This window comes from Papilio machaon, chromosome 12, assembly GCF_912999745.1.
Source record: "Papilio machaon chromosome 12, ilPapMach1.1, whole genome shotgun sequence".
Classification (NCBI taxonomy): Eukaryota; Metazoa; Arthropoda; class Insecta; order Lepidoptera; family Papilionidae; genus Papilio; species Papilio machaon.
The window spans coordinates 6,891,973-6,909,895 of record NC_059997.1 but is presented as its reverse complement, the minus strand read 5'-3'; the positions used below and the strand labels follow the sequence as shown (position 1 = coordinate 6,909,895).

Genomic DNA, 17,923 nt, shown 5'->3' with positions numbered 1-17,923 from the left:
ATACGTCATGTTGGAAGCGCTGTGCATTGCTCTGTAGGGGGAACTTACGCTGATCACTACATCTTGATACTCGATATTTTTATTAGAACTCAATTACATGAACGTTTTTTATTAATTAATTTCAGACATACTTTTGGGCTATAAAATAATAAAACGGAATTTCTGCTAAAATTTCAGTATCGTTTGTTACTTTTTTTAAATATTAAGTAGTTTGTAGTAATTGCGAAGTTACTAACGATTTATATTATTGCATAATTATGATCTGATATTTTCTAGATAGCCTAAATGGAAGTAAAATGACATTGTGTCCTATTTCGAAAACCTTTATTATACCAACTGCGTCTCTACTACAACAAAGTTCCCAGGAGAATTTGGCGTATACGGTAAAAAATGCTACATGTAGTAGTTCAAGTATCAAGAATGTACAGTCACTTACTAATAAAGCGAGGCAACACGTCACACTATGAAATAATAGGAAAGGAATAAAAAAAATAACCCAAGGTGAATGCCGGAGCACGTAGGTAGGTTTTAGAAATAATGAATCGAGCCAAAGGGTTCGGCATATTAATGTAATAGGGGTGCGACCCTCGTAATCATAGGTGATCTGGCGGCGGACGACGCTCTCTGTCCTTTTTTTTATTTTTTTAAATTAAGCCCGGCACGGCTATTAAGTTTGGTCAGCAAGCACACAGGGTTTCGATTACTCGTGGTTTCACTTTCATAATAAAAAAGTTGTGTCTCGTAACATGGGTATTTATCACTGATTTAAATATTATATATTGTATGTGTTCTATAGTAAATGTACTAAAAGTTTATAACCGTTCCTTTATTGCATGTTCTTTAAGAAAGATACATCATCAGCTCACTATACGTCCCCACTGAGGCGCTCGGAGCCTACCCCAAGTTAGGGGTGACTAGGCCATAGTCAACCACGCTGGCCAAGTTCGGGTTGACTTCACACATATCATTGAATTTCTTTTCAGTTATGTGCAGGTTGCACCACGATATTTTCCTTCATCGTAAGGACGTCGGATAAATGTACATATGTAAATCTAAAATCGAAAACACATTGGTACGTGGCGGGATTCGAACCCAGGACCTTCAGATTGCAAGTCAAGTGCTTAATCCCTGAGCCACTGACGCTCTCCGAAGTAAGATAACTCAACTCATATATTTGTTTACACTACAATAATAATTATGCACAAAAATATAAAGAGATGCAAATATAGCCAGAGACCAACCAGATACCCGCAACCTTGACCATATATCTCGATGTATTCACGATTTAAACCTTGAAATAATTTAATAATAGTTAAATTTATAACACAATATTCTAGGTATTGTAGGAAGAGTAACCACAACATGTGGTTATGCGGTAGTACCACATGTGCCGTTAAAACATGTTATAAAAAAACCGGCCAGATTTTATACAATTACGCTTTTTGTTACAAGTTCTCGGATACCCCGCAACGGTTTGCGTTGTCCTCGAAAACAAATATCGGACAATTTATTAAATACATACGAGATATTTAAAACAATCGATTATAGTACTTAAAGTGTTGGTAATAAGAATGTAGTTTGTTTTTGAGAGTATATAAAACTTCAGGAACAAGTTCACTAGTAAACATTCTTAGAGCTTCGAGAGCTATTATTATAATCTATTATTGGATGTGTAATCAGTTATTTTTGTAACTAGACTATATTTGTAAAGACTTTAATTTTAATATAATAAATTCTGTTGTAAAATAGGTATTTAATTTTGTGATGTAACGTTTCATTTTTAATGTATTTAGTATTTTTTAGATCTTATATATAAAATTCTCGTATCACAATGTTCGTTCCCGTACTCCTCCAAACGGCTTGACCGATTCTCATGAAATTTTGTGAGCATATTGAGTAGGTCTGAGAATCGGCCAACATCTATTTTTCATACCCCTATTAAGTTTTTTTTAACTGCGCGCAGACGTAGTCGCGGGTGACTGCTAGTGATAAATAAAGATCGGAAATACTCTAAACCAGCCCATTTATACTCATCTGTCAATAAAATGCCTACCATTATATTATATAAGTGAATTCCGACTAACATGAGGGTTATGTCTGGTTAACATTACTAGAGCAAGGTATCCCAGTAGCGATCAATGGAATACAAGGCATTCATGTAAACTTATACAACGTCAGAATATTTTGACTAAAGTACGACCATTCCCGCGCAACTGCAATAATGTTGATAACAATATCAGTGCCATTCCAGTGATGACAGAACAGTTGTACAAGAAACATACGTTGCATGTTTAAGGTTTTTGGAACGAAGTTCCTTATCGCGCGTTGTGAAAGGGGCTAGGCGGAAAAAATTCTTACGAAAAGTCGTCACGACACTTTTTGCTATAGTAAGTATGTTAACGACGAATGAGCGCTACTTCACCATGGCAACGACGTGACAATATATAACGAAAATTCATAGAAATAAAATGTACTATGCATTATGCATAGAATAAACATTGGTTCCTTCACTAATTAATTGAAAGGAACTTCGTTCCATCCGGGTGTCCCTTGACACCTCTCAAGTTTTTTTTTTATCTGCACTGTAAATGGGGAGATAAAGGTGAATAAGCCAGCGAACTACATTTGTTTTTGATTTCAACGAATAGTTTCTGATGAATTATGTTCGGAATGGCATTAAACTCTATTGACTCTAAAATCCAGTAACCTTCCAATGTATTCTAGTGTTACATTTAATTCCAAAATAGACAAATGATTTCAATATTTTAACGCTTAAGATATAAAACAAACGATTTCTTAAACAAATTCCGTCCCTCAAAACATAAAGATCAATAATATAATTGACGTCATGAATACTAAATAAAGGCTATAACCATATCTAACGATAAAATTATCAAGTATTTATAAATTAACATTTACTTAAATACGTTAAAAACGAATCTGGATATAAATGTTTTCAGATATCTTGGCGGCTCTTAACTTCGCACGAGTCGCTGCGCAGAACAAAAATTTACGTGTAACTGAGCGTAGCGGAATGCGGAGTGTAAAGCACTATGCAGCCCACAACCTTGGGCCGCTAAGATATTTGAAAAGAGTTATACCATCTGTTAACGTTCTCTTAATATCCTTTTTTGTTAAATAAAAATCTATATATGACCAACAAATCAACTTCGGAATTAATCTGAATTTAAAATTTTATGTTATCAACTACTTTAAAGGATTTTTTGATTACAGACATACTAGTATTGGGGTAATTTAAATGGATAATATTTTAAACTATTTTATATATAATCGAGAGAATTTTATACAAAAAAAGTTCTTATCTAAGTCCTCAAAAATAATGTACAAGCCGGTACCATTAGTGAACATTTTGGTTGAAAATATAAGTTTTGATAGCAATTTTAAAATTTAAATATTGAATTATAATTAATAATGAAATCAATATTTAAAAAACCTTTGTAAGTTTGCAAGACAGCATAATATACCGCGTTAAAGTTTATAAACATTTTAGGCCTTAGAAACACTAAAATGCTGCTGTCGGAGAAGATAATTTATCATAAATCTCTTATATTTTTTTAAGAGAAAAGCCCAATAATTGATTATATTTAATTCCTGTTTACATAGACTTGAATATTATTTGCAAATTCAAAACAAATTCAAGACAAATTCACCTGGCCATAGGACGGTCTATCAAGATACTAGTGACATTAAATATAGTTCATTGGGGCTCCTTAAGGTGAATATACACTAGAGCATTTTCTCAAGTATTTCTATGTAATATAACGTTTTACTGAATGATATGATACAGTTAGTAGTAGTTAGTTAGTAGTTAGTTAGTTAGTAGTTAGTTAGTAGTAGTTAGCAGGTAGTAGATAGTTTTTAACAGTCTATAATTCACCGGGATAAAGATTTAGCTGAAAATCACTACCAGATACTCGCTTTAAAACATTTAAAGTAGGATTAATATTAAATATACATAACTCTTTTTAAATATCTTGGCGGCCTAAAGTCATCGGCGTACTGTGCAGTGCCGTCCCCTCGCATCTCGCTACGCCATGCTACATAAAATTGACAATTTTCGCCTATTTCTTTGTTTTTATCTATATAATAAATAAAATTAGAGTGTATGTATGTAGGAAAAAACACATTTCGTACACATGACATATTTCCGATATTTATAAAAACCAATTTTTAATTTTTTGTCAGTTATTGATGGGTTCTATGTATAAGGGCCAAAGTAACAAATTGATGATCTTTACTTTTTTGTGTTAAAAGCTACCTCTTAGTTTAGTTAACAACATGCAATAAACGATATATATATTTAAATGTTATTTTTAGCTCAAGTAAAAGGGCCTATGCGGCCTGTTTTTCTACATGTTTCATACTTTTAGGGCTTCTCCTGAAAAGTTGTTAATTTTGCACATTGGCCCTTATTCGTAGAAGGCATCGATATTTATTTTATTAGACGATACTAATTTTGATGGGACTTTTATTGGAAGATTAGGTGTGCGATAGTAACTAAACTTATTATTTTTTATTTCCACGCTGACAAAGTCAAGACAAGACACGCAGGCAACTGCTAGTAAAAAAAATATAAAGTCAGCTTTCATTGGTCCTGCAATTCCAATAAAAATCAACCTCAATTTGCGGACATTTTCGAAATTAGAACGGCATTAAAAAACACAATTCGGAATTCTAAGTGAGGCACGTCAATCGCGGATTTAATTTGATTGGACGAACTCCCGCGGGATGCGCCAGAGCGCGGGAATAGGGGAAATCGGGGGAAAATAAAACTTTTATTGCATCACACGTGTACACCGACCAATATCACTTGATCTCACATTCTCCCTACTTTACTCTCATTATTAAAGTACTTCGAGGAAGCTTATAGGATCGTGGGGTCTAGAGTTTCTGGTTTATTTAGGGGAGTGTGGGGTAACCAATCATAGGTGGATGTTTCGATTGATTGGCAAAGGGCGATTTGGCAATGTACGAGGGCGCATTCGCGAATTTTTTTATGCTGTATGTGATGTGGGTGTGACTTTTATGTAGGCAAGACTGATATCAATAAATTTTATGTTATATATTTGTTATTGATTTAGAAAACTAAACAGTATTTACTGAATAAGTTGCCTTTGTGATATTAAAGTGTTACCATATTAATATAAACTAGCTTTTGCCGGCGACTCCGTCCGCGTGGAATAAAAAATAAAATAGAAAACGGGGTAAAAATTATCCTATGTCCGTTTCCTGGTTCTAAGCTACCTGCCCACCAATTTTCAGTCAAATCGATTCAGCCGTTCTTGAGTTATAAATGGTGTAACTAACACAACTTTCTTTTATATATATAGATATCAAAATTATCTATGGATAAACTTAATAATTACAGAAATGTTTTTTAATAAATCTTTCCTATAATTTCGATGAAGTGCTTAAAACAAATGATAATGTCAAAACTTTTTTAATCGAATAATGCGGGATCGGCTGCAAATATCGATATTATATACTAGTACTCAGTAATCGATAGATTCCGTGAGATTGTTGATGCGAGGTGAAATGTTTGCATAATTCGTACATCCGGTACCATCTAATCCGTAATTATGTGTCGGTAGCATTAACAGATCTCATGTACCGTCTCACGCGATCACCGATTTCAACCGTATTGGCTTATCTGTGAATAATGAATATATTCAACTTGAGTTTAATCGATGCTTATTTAAATTTATCGATAAGATTTTTTCCAACCCTAGACAAGTACGACTAGTCTTTAATGTAAGTGGCGCCAATCCTAGTTGATTATTTTTATTTATTACTAGCTTTTACCCACGACTCCGTCCGCGCGGAATAAAAAATAGAAAACGGGGTAAAAATTATCCTATGTCCGTTTCCTGGTTCTAAGCTACCTGCCCACCAATTTTCAGTCAAATCGATTCAGCCGTTCTTGAGTTATAAATAGTGTAACTAACACGACTTTCTTTTATATATATAAGATAGATAGATTTAACTGTAAAGGACTTATTTATGTTCCCAATTTATTTACATAATGTTTTTCTTCCAGCAATTAAAGAATTGTGAGATTTTAAATTACTTCATATTTTTATCGACAAATTAAGTTTTAAGAGGTAAATATTTCTTATTAAGTTGTTAAATAATTTTTATCGAACATAAACTTTAAAGACCGTTCTTTAAGAAACCGGGTAATACTTCCGTATGTACTATTAAAAGATATGCAAATAATAAACCCCTAGTTAGAAATGCATAAATTTTCTATTATAATGTTAAATTCTAATGCAAAAACTCCATAAGAAAACTTCTTAAGATAGATACCCTGAGAACTTTTACCCAGTAGCTGACATTAGCATACCAAGGTTTCATTGTAATATCGAAGGGGCATTAAATGTAGTAATCAATCGAGAATTGAAATCCGCGTTCATTGTGATGTCACAGACCCTAAACTTTTTCCCACCGCGTCTCAAAGCGCGTATGCAAATCAACGCGTCGCCAAGCATCTAAATGTAACCGGCCCCGGAAACTCAAATATTTAAATTTTGACCACATTGTACGTTTACACACTTTGATTATTAAGAGACGGGATCTGTCAAGCCCTTTACCAAAAACGAACAAAAATTTCATGCTGATGTGCTCGTTTTGTGTATGTTAAATTTTTTAATGAGTGAGCGATCATTACTTTACCACCTCGAAAAATGGTAGAATTTATATCATAAACCTGCTCTTTGCTTAGTCTATTTATCTGTTGTCTATGTTTACAGAGCACACGAAGATTTGTTACTATTTCTAATTCAAAATATAGCCCGCGTCGCCACACTACGATATCAGGATGTGAAATAAACATAGGCGTAGTGTGGAGAATAAAAATTATGTTGTTTTGTATCGTGTTTTAATTATTTTGTTAGATCAAAGTGAGTCATCTGTTGCTTGGAATTACTAATTCTTTGTAAACATAAAATAAAACAACAATGTGTAAATGGAATTAATGATATTTTCTAAATTATATATACTCCACTGACAACAAGGTAATGTTTTTCTTGCGTATGTAATTATGTTTTATTAAAAACCTAGATAGAACTTCTAAACAAGATTCTATCATTGAAGAACGTTTGAAAATACTGAGAAATGTGAGTTGAGCATCTTTTGACGGATCTGATCATTGAAATGAAGTTAAGATATTAAACGGAAACAACTGTTAATGCCGATCAAAGCAAATGAAGTAATGGGGAGAAATATTTACGATGGGTAACTTCAACACTCAGATTAGCTGTAGGAATATATAATACTAGTTGTCGCCCGCGACTCCGTCCGCGCACCGTTAAGAAATTGGGGGGGGGTATGAAAAATAGATTTTGGCCGATTCTCAGACCTACTGAATATGCTCACAAAATTTCATGAGAATCAGTCAAGCCGTTTCGGAGGAGTACGGTGACGAGCATTGTGACACGAGAATTTTATATATTAGATATACCTGTATTTCACAATACGAACTTTTTTACAAGTTTTAACTTTGTCATTAAATATTCGGTAAGAAGTTGTAAATGTTTAGAAATGCTGTGTCGTGTCTCATTGATTAATAAGTATAAACGCAAATGATTTAACTTCCTACAGTATGGTAATATTTTGTACAGAAGTTCGATCATTTGACCCTAAACACCTATACGATATTTATATTCATTATAAATTGAATAGAAAGAGAAATCTCTGTATGTTATAAACTTAAGATCGTAACAGTAGTTGATTACTGTAATAAATGAAATATCATTAAAATATAAATAAAAAGATGGTGATAAAGTTTAGATTTATTACAGTAAAAGATACGCTGTTAAATAATTTAGTTAATGCATTTCTGTTAGTCAAAGTGATATATCGATAATAGTGATGTACCATGATTACCTAATATATAAAATTCTCGTGTCACAGTTTTCGTCACCGTACTCCTCCGAAACGGCTTGACCGATTCTCATGAAATTTTGTGAGCATATTCAGTAGGTCTGAGAATCGGCCAACATCTATTTTCATAACCCCCCCCCCATTTTTTAACTACGCGCGGACGGAGTCGCGGGCGACAGCTAGTAGTTTATAAAAATCTATCTAGTATTAGTCTAGGGATCAATTAATAAACCCGACACTAATTTTTAATTTAATTACAAGACTGGCTTTCAAAAAGCTAACCTAACCTTAAATTAAAAAAACAAAAATTCCCGTATGATTCAAACTATAACGGATAAAGAAATGCCATCTATAGGCTGCTTTTAAAGTATACATTTTAAAATCTTTAATTCAAGTTACACAAACTTTAATGTAATTATTTAACAAGTTATTATTTAAGAATATACTCGAAAACATCAAAAAATAACTTTTCAATGTTTAAAAAGGGAATGACTACTAAAATAATTTAAAATTTTATTTCTTACGTGTACTATATGTGTTTTGTAGGGATGTAACATACATTATGACATACTGGTATAGAAGACAAAAATACGAACGATACCTTATTCGTTCAAATCGGTTCAGTCGTTTAGGTTCTAAGCCGTCACAATTTAATTTACATACTTTTTTCATCTTTTAGGTTAATTTTTCTAAAGGATTCCTTGTAAGCACAATTATTTAATCTGTTTTTTTATTATTATCATTTTAAAACAATATAATATTATTACGCCCACAACTCAGAAGGGTAGGCAGAGACCAGGGACTTTCATTTGACGCGGTCCTAGCACTCTTCTCTCGTTTAATATCAATAGTTTATTAGTCAACAATTTCTACAATTTTCAAGTGTGTACGGTTCTATAGCGTGGGTCATTTTTGAAACGTTCTCGAAATTTCCAGTGAAATGAGTATCGATCGAACCGGACCAAACCGGTTTGCGGCGGAAAGCGGCGGATGTTGCTGAGATTAAACAAGGCATCTTCGTAAAATGTGACGCTAGTTCGACTCTTTAATGAATTAGTTAATACCTTGTAGCCTATACATATTACTACAAACAAGTTAATTAAATTAATAAAAAAAAAAATATTTTTCGTAATCCTAATTGGCCTAATTATTTATCCTAAAGTGTAGAAATAGATAAATGGAAAAGTATAACGAAAGTTTAATACTTATATGAACTCAACTAGCAATCTTTTGTATTTACGAACAAAACTAAAGGACTTAATACGAACAATTCGTATAATAAAATAATAAAAATGAACTGCAAAAAATGGCAGATGTTTTTGAAACAAATAGTGAATTTTACAAAGGATATTTTAATATAATGACAATTATTTTTTTCCTTAGATGGTTAAAAAAAATTAACCCTCGAATGATTTTTTCCTAGTTAGACTAACCAGTAAGAAAAAAACTCCGGGGTTCGTATTAACGGGCGTATGCAAATAAGATTGGGAGGAATTCATCCACGGAATATGGTATTAAAAACAACGGCGGGGCGAGGGTTAATTCCGGGGTTCGATGTGCATGTCGACATTTACGTATGGGTTTTTTTTTTCGTACAAAAAAGTGATCGTCTACGCTTTTATAAATGCCAAATCACGTTTTAATAATAGTTTTAATTTAATGCATCAATTTTAGACAGTTTATCTTACCAATATTATAAATGCGAATGTTTAGCTGGATGGATGTTTGTTTTAAGGTATCTCCAGAATGACTCAACGGATCTTGCTAAATTTTGACATAGATTTAGAACATAGTCTGGTAGAACACTTAGGCTTATTATAGTTTATTTTTTAAAACACAGCTGTTTTTAAATAGTTTATTGGATTCATTCAAACTATTAAGATTAACACTTTCATTGTTACTACATATTTATTTAATAGATAATTATATAATAATAATAATTAAGATTAGAAGGCAGCACTTAGTAATTATTCATCAATAGGTGATGACTTAGTAATTATTAATCGATAGGTACCTGGTAGGCCTTACGTGGTAACCTCGTTTAAGAAACTCCGGAAAATTGCCTAGATAATTATTAACCATTGTTTCTACAGCATTCAATGTTGATAACTCTGAAAAGGGTCAAAATATTCCTCATTAGAAATAATAATTTTATTACGTTTGTTAACTCAAAAAAAATTACAACATATTATAAGGAAATTTCCTGACGTTAATTCGTTCTTATGAGATTTTATTACGTCTATAATAAGACAATGGATACTCTCAATTGTAGTATAAGGAAAATAAAGTGTACAAAATGCATACGTGACCTGTAACAATGAAGAACGTCTTTGTTGGGATTCAGTGAAAAATAGCAATACGAGGAAATTACTGAGTCACGTAGGATTTCTACAGCTATTAAATTAGATTATATGCTACAAATTCCTATTGACACCATTTAGTTGCTACCATAATTATGACATTAAAATTATTTTTTCTATGTTTTGCTTTACTCTCTTATTAACTATCGAACGGAACTTCGCAAAAGGAACCGAAATTGTAGCATTGATAGAGGGTAATTTATCACTAATCCGAATTTAATCCCGGTCAATTCAGCCGTTCATGTACTAATCTAATATATAAAATTCTCGTGTCGCGGTGTTTATGGTTAAACTCCTCCGAAATGGCTTGACCGATTCTCATGAAATTTTGTGAACATATTCAGTAGGTCTGAGAATCGGCCAACATCTTTTTTTCATACCCCTGTTAAGTTTTTTTTAACTGCGCGCAGACGGAGTCGCGGGCGACAGCTAGTTACCTCTATAAGTTTCCAAAAAAGAAATAACCTTAAAAGAGTTTATTACAATTGTTTTATGATTTATTTATTTACTTTTTTAATAGCAGAAATTTTTACATTTCAGCATTACTATATTAATAAAAGAACTATTCTCAAGATACAAGTGGAACAATAGCGTTTACTGGAATCCGCATTCGACGTTAAATTGCACTGAATCACTTCGTACGTTCCATTTAATTACACGCATCGTCTTTGTCTCTGACTTTGTTACCTTCTTAAAGATCTTACGGGTCGGTTTCGAATGCTTATACATCTATACAATATTCTTATAGAACGACAACGTTATCTGACCCACTGGACATAAGTCATTAAATTATGATTGCTCACTAGCGCCCTCCTGTTAATATCAAAATGTCACAAGATCTTTTTCATACTGTAACTGTCGACCTGCTGAGTGTTCTTTGCTCATGTAGGTATTTCATATTTTGTAATAGACCTACCCGCGATAGCAGAGCCTCTCTCACCAGGTCAGATATCCTTGTTTGACTATATGTCTGATTTTCAAAGAAGATTTGTGGGCAATTTTGATGTAGGGGTGTCGCAACAGTGAAAACCAATTGTTATCAATCACGATAGGTGTAAAATCAGATCTAATTTCTAATACACACTTTGTAAATTAAACTTACGGATGATTAAAATATTAACCAATTTTTGTGACATTTTAAAATAATACTATGCGAATTTCCGTTTTCTTATAACATAATTTTAATTTCTAATAAGAATGTTTAACATTTTATAAAGTAGGAAGTAAGAACAAACAATATTTCTTATAAAACGTCATATGAACCGGGTTATTTTCAACTAGCATTCAAAAAAGTTTTAGAAAATTTCAATTAAAGAATTATGTTAGTAATTACACAATGTTTGAATCCGTCAAATTTGAAAGCGTCCCCGGCAGGCGGGCTGGCTGGATGCAAATTCGTTGAAAAATAAAAGTGCCCGCATGGTTGACACTCAAGCCGAGAGTCCGCACTACCGCACACTACCGCACTACCGGTCCATTGTTTTACTATTATAAAAGCGTTTTTTAAGAACAATACACTAATTGTGATCGGCGCCCCGCGTTCTCAACTCCAATTCTTTTATGTAAATTATTTTTTGAGTTCCACTATTGAATAAATGCGGGTGTTGTCGAGCACGTGTGCGCTTGGCCTTGTTTCCAAGGCCTATTTTTTATTTTTAAACCGAGAATATAGGTCTACACGCCCATATGCACTAAGTACAATGCCTATGCGTTTATGGATGTCGAATTTAAAAATGGAACGTTTTTTTTTTTATTTCGTGAGAAAGTTTTTTGAGTTCGCGAATGAGGTTGTATAATTTTTTTTTTTTTTTTAATATTATCTGATATTTAAAAAATTATATTGATATGCCCTTATACTTCAAGAAAAGGTGTTGGTTTGTAATGGTTTAATTTCTTGTAATAAAAAAGGGTAATGTGTACCACTGATATAAAAAAGAATTAAAAGGAACAAAACGAAAATCTGTTTCCGCCCGGGATCGAACCGGGGACCTTGTGCGTGTGAAGCACACGTGATAACCGCTACACTACGGAAACTTATGCAGCTCTAATAAATTTAGTATTTAGTTTCTTAAAATCCAAACAAGTTAAAGATAAGCAGTATCAGTTGACAAAGGAGTTATTTTTGTTAAGGTAAAATATTATTTGCAATTTTGAAATGAACTAATGCATTGGTTTTGTATGTCTCTGAGTGTAGACTGTCACTGTAGTTTGCTTGTTTCAGTCCATCAAAATTTGAATTTTCACTACCGATAAACCATAGACATATCTTGAGAGATATTAATCAGTGGGAACTGAAAATTAACAAAAAATGTGAAATTATAAGATTTTGTGATTACAAGACCTAATTAGGACAATAGTAACGCTTGTAAATGGGGTTTAAATTAACAAAACAATTTATCAAAGTATATTTTTGAAATCATATCAAAAATTTTAGATTTTTTTATTGTTCTTATTTATATACTCATGCAATAATAAACGGCTGAATCGATTTGACTGAAAATTGGTGGGCAGGTAGCTTAGAACCAGGAAACGGACATAGGATAATTTTTACCCCGTTTTCTATTTTTTTATTCCGCGCGGACGGAGTCGCGGGTAAAAGCTAGTACACTATATTAGTCATGTGATTCCAATAATGGGTTTAAAACGTTAACTAAACATCAATAAGTGATCTATCACGATATTGAAAAATATCGTATTTTGACAGAATTTAAACCTTAAGTTTATTAAATAAAGTGGTAAAATAAACATAAAAAAATAACTTTTTTTAAACTTATATCCGATTTTATTTTATAGTTACAGTTTATTTTTGTAAGAAAAGTAAAATGCACCAATAATGTTCGCTCGTTACGTTTCCTTTTTTACATAACGCAGATTTTTTTTTTAACTTTCAACTACAATAACAGGTATTATTTAAGGACGTTTTATGATAAACATTCCTAACTACGTCTTTTGATACATCTAATCACAATTAACTTTCTTTTCCTTCTACTTACTGTTCTGATTACTTTAATATTAACCTTAGCATATAAATATTTTTTCAGCCACATTATTTATTTTGTTTATTTAAACCAATATTTTAGTGATAGTATTTATTCAAATTAATCCTCCAACATAAGCCAAAGAGATTTAAAACAGCGCCCTCTATGCTCTACTACCTTAAACCGCTATCTACAAATTCCTAAGGGCAAACACATCCGTCCCAAAAATACATGAAACGTGCATTGAACATCACAGATACTCAATCTTACTTTTTATTAATATTATAAATGCGATTTTTTAGATGGATGGATGGATGTTTGTTTGAAGGTATCTCCGGAACATCTCAACGGATCTTGACGAAATTTGGCACAGATGTAGAACATTGTCTGGAAGAACACGTAGGCTACTAATTAACTTTTTTTTTAAAATTCCGGTCAAGTCACGGACGACAGCTAGTAAAAAATACTTTATACTACACATTCAAATACCTGCTACTTATAAAAGCCTCAATAATATAAAGTTTAGAATACCAGATAAGTTCGACTACCGCACAACTAACCGGTCTATACTCTGAACATTAGAAAATTATGTAAATTTTATCTTATATTATTATTATAACGTTTTCAAATAGACGCAATCTCCTTACAAGGGCTTGAGATAGGCCGAAGCTTTGCAATCAGGTATTTGATAGGACGTTAATATGCAACTCGTTAAAGACCATCTACATTAATTAATGCAGTTTATATAACTAAAGGATACAAGTTCTATGACGACAATTTAATAAATAATCTTAAGAAGCTCTCGTTAAACAGTTGGATTAAAGGCTCGAGACAAAAGGTAGGATAGTGAGAAAGTTCCTGCCTCTGCATCTGTAACTACTGGTTGCTGGAGTCATGGCATTCCTCAGCCAGTGGTTTTCTATTTTTTTTTTTACATTTTGTATTTTTTTATATGAAATGAATTATGTAGATAATAAGCATATGAATGAATATGGTGATAATATATAATAACTAGTGATTTTATATACTACAATCGTTAGTAATAACATGAGATGTTTAATTTCAATGAACCCTACAATTTGTAGAGTAAGTTAATCAGATAGCTATTGATGATTTGAACTGGATACGTAATCGAAATTCACAGCAATGTTTCAAACGTTACCAAAAAATGTACATGCCGTAGTTTAAGTCTGAAACACATCTGCGGTTCCTCTGGTTTTGTGGAGTCGGATCATTTAATATTAGGTGATCTACTGCTCATTTGCCCCCTTATCCTATAAAAAAAGTATGGTTTCTTTTTATGGTTTCTTCACATGAGGGCAGAACAAGGAGGCAGAGCAATAGACAGTGCAGTGGTCCTAGCATGAATATTTGGAATAAGCGCCTTCGTATCGTCATCGTCAATCATGTCAAAATTTGTACGAGATTTTTGGTGTACTTTACGTCCAATAGTGGCGCAACCGATCACATTACAGATACAGTCAACCCTGAATAAGAGAGAAACATCTATAAGTGAGAGTCATTGTCCGGTCAACACCGATCTCTCGCATATCCAAGTTCGATTGGATAAAAAGATAACATTAGTGAACAGAGTCAATAGAATGTTCAGTGTAGAAGCAGTGCGTATAAAAATGGCAAACATAATGTTATCACTTTACATTGCCGCGCCGACGTTCAATCTTTCGTGTTTATCCGCTTGTTAACAAGCTGGATACAACGCCGCCAGCCACCGATAATAAACACAAAATAAAACGCTTTACGATAATTTTATCTAACAAACAATATCTAGGCTTGTTTTTTTATATCATAAAGTGGCAAACGAGAAAGCGTCCATTGGGATTCCAAGAAAACGATGCGACCGCTGAATATATTAGCAGTTGCAAATATGTTGCTTTCTTTTATTCAGCGGAGGAATGGGTGGCAGAAAAAGGATGTTTCCCCTTCCCATTCGGCATTTTCTTCGCCAAATCCACTTCCTATTCCCATTATTTTCTTATGCGAAAAGGGATCTAGGTTTTAAATTAGGCCTTCGGCATGCACACTCATCAGAATAAGCGTGGGATTGCTTCTACTTTACTTCTTCTTTGTGATCGTGGTATTTCACTGGTGGACCCATTCGTGCATCCAACAAATATTGTTGTTTGGGGTTCTACCACTGTAAAACCATTTTATAAACTAGCGGTCGCCCTTGACTTTGTCATCGCAGAATTATAAAAGAAGTAGTCTATACTATACCCGCATGCATCTGCTACATTAGTTAGCTACTAGTTTATAGTCTACAATAACTAAGCCGGAATCACATGATTAATTCGTTCAAGCGATTGTTTCTCATTGTATCAACGAAGAGTCTCATTTTAGGTAGAAATTTGCATCGTAGTGACGTCACAAAGGCATCGCACGTGTTGTGCGATGTTGAAATCGCGACTCGTACTGTATTACTCCAAAAATACCGTTAGAGACTGTTTAGTTAAGTATGTGTTTTAACCCTTTGGCGGCCGCTGATTGACCACAAAATGTTTATACGTTTCACCATAAATATGTATCACCACAATGCTTTAGGTATAGTTAAGTACCTTATTATTATTATTATTATTTTATAGGAGAAGGGTGCAAACGAGCAACGGACCACCTAAAGTTATTTGATCCGACGCCCATGGACATCCGCAACGCCAGAGGATTCGCAGATGCGTTGCCGGCCTTTAAGGAAGGTATACGCTCTTTTGTTGAAGGTCCCTAAGTCGTAACTGTTTGCAAATACCGCTGAGGACAGACTTTTTACTGGTAAAGATCCCATTTCGCAATATCTCAATGTCCACTATTTGTAAAAAATCCTCACCGGGCACTAGAGTCATGGTATAAAAATGTTGACGTATGATTAAGCTAAATAAATGTATTTGAAACACTGTCCAAGTTTTGAATAGTAAGGCTCTTAAAGTCTTTAATCATTAAGTATGATAAATATTATAAGAGATCGCTTATTTGACCATTAAATGAATAGAAATACGATAGCTTAAGTATCAAAATCCATTAAGGAGTTAAACCAGTTTATTTTGATAACAATGTAGAACTTCAACACATCAAGTACTGGGGGACAATCTGAAACGATCGGTCGTTAAGATGAAAAGGCAGCAGTCAAAGGTCATAGAGATAGCTAACAGCGAAAGTAAAAAACTGGACGGACATTTTATAGCTCCCCTTTAAGACTCTGGTATCATTTTGATAGCGTTGAAGTGGAATTTTTATAACTGTTTTTTTTTAAATTTTACAATGTTCACGACAATGTACTGTCTTTACTTATAGACGTTTAATTTAAATTAAAATCTTTTAATAGTTACTAAGATAATCTTACTAATATGTATTATAAACGAGCTGTCACCCGTGACTCCGTCTGCGCGGAATTTAAAAAAAAGTAACCTATGTGTTCTTTCAGACTATGATCTACATCTATGCCAAATTTAATCGAGATACGTTGAGCCGTTCTGGAGATACTTTCAAACAAAAATCCATCCATCCATCCAAACATTCGTATTTTTATTATAGTAAGATGTGAAAGTTTAGATTTATTGTTTCGTATCTCCAGAACAGTTAAAGCATCATAATCATCATCATCAGCTCACTGTACGTCCCCACCGAGGGGCTCGGAGCCTACCCCAAGTTAGGGGTGACTAGGCCATAGTCAACCACGCTGGCCAAGTGCGGGTTGGTTGACTTCACACATATCATTGAAGTTAAAGCGATCATGTTAAAATTTGGCGTAGACATAAATCGTTTGGAAGTACACATAAGCTTATTAAGTTTGTTTATTTAAGTTATATAATATGTAGACCGGTAGACTTATTCTGAATGTGTACGACTAAGCGGGTGATTTACGCATACGCAGGACAAAGGATTATTCCGGCCAGTATATTTCCCCGAAGAATCCCAGTAACTCTATTATGTAAAGTACATTTTCCCACTAAGAAATGTACTTACCTTCGATACTGAATGAATACTGGGCAGTGCAATGCAGTATGAAATGGTGTAACATTTCCACATCTTTTTTTACATTAGTTGCTTTGTTTTATTCACGATTGTCTAAAATTTAGTTCCAAGTTTTCTAATAATAATTTTAATTATTTTGACGTACAATGTAAAATCGTGACAATAATATTTTTATGTATATTTTAAGTATACAAGAACAAAATCAGTACATCGAACTTGGATTTTATTAGATTTTTAACATCACGAAACGTGGTGCTTACACGTGCCGTCCTTGATAGTGGTTTATTTTTAAACTTGAACGTGTAAAAGTCAACGGTTTTATTACCGTACAATTCGATTGTCGTGACCCTTCTGTTAATACATATTGCAGTCTCTGTTTTGTAACAGAGACTGGAAAGGGACGATAATATGATTTGATACAATTGTCAAGGCAGTGGAGTTGTACAGTAAGTGTGCGACTGTGGCCGTGAGATGGCAATGTGAATCGAATCTTAAGCGAGTCACGCCGCAGGTCGCAGCAAGCTTGATGACCAGGACTATCATAGATTTTACAACCTTATCACAAATCACGCGTTAATATACAATAGAGGCATCGTCATATTTTGTAAATAAATCGTGATAGCGCGTTTTAATCGAATATTTCGTTCTGTAGTATATCTTTTTTATATTATCATAAAGTGGTAAACGAACGACCTAAATTCG

At 33.4% G+C, this 17,923-nt stretch overlaps 1 non-coding gene across 1 annotated transcript; it reads right to left on the bottom strand.

Annotated features, from left to right (window-relative positions):
- Positions 1-12,223: 12,223 nt before the first annotated feature.
- On the bottom strand, positions 12,224-12,296 carry Trnav-cac. The gene has a single exon. It is a non-coding gene; the product is annotated as a tRNA-Val (tRNA).
- Positions 12,297-17,923: the final 5,627 nt, after the last annotated feature.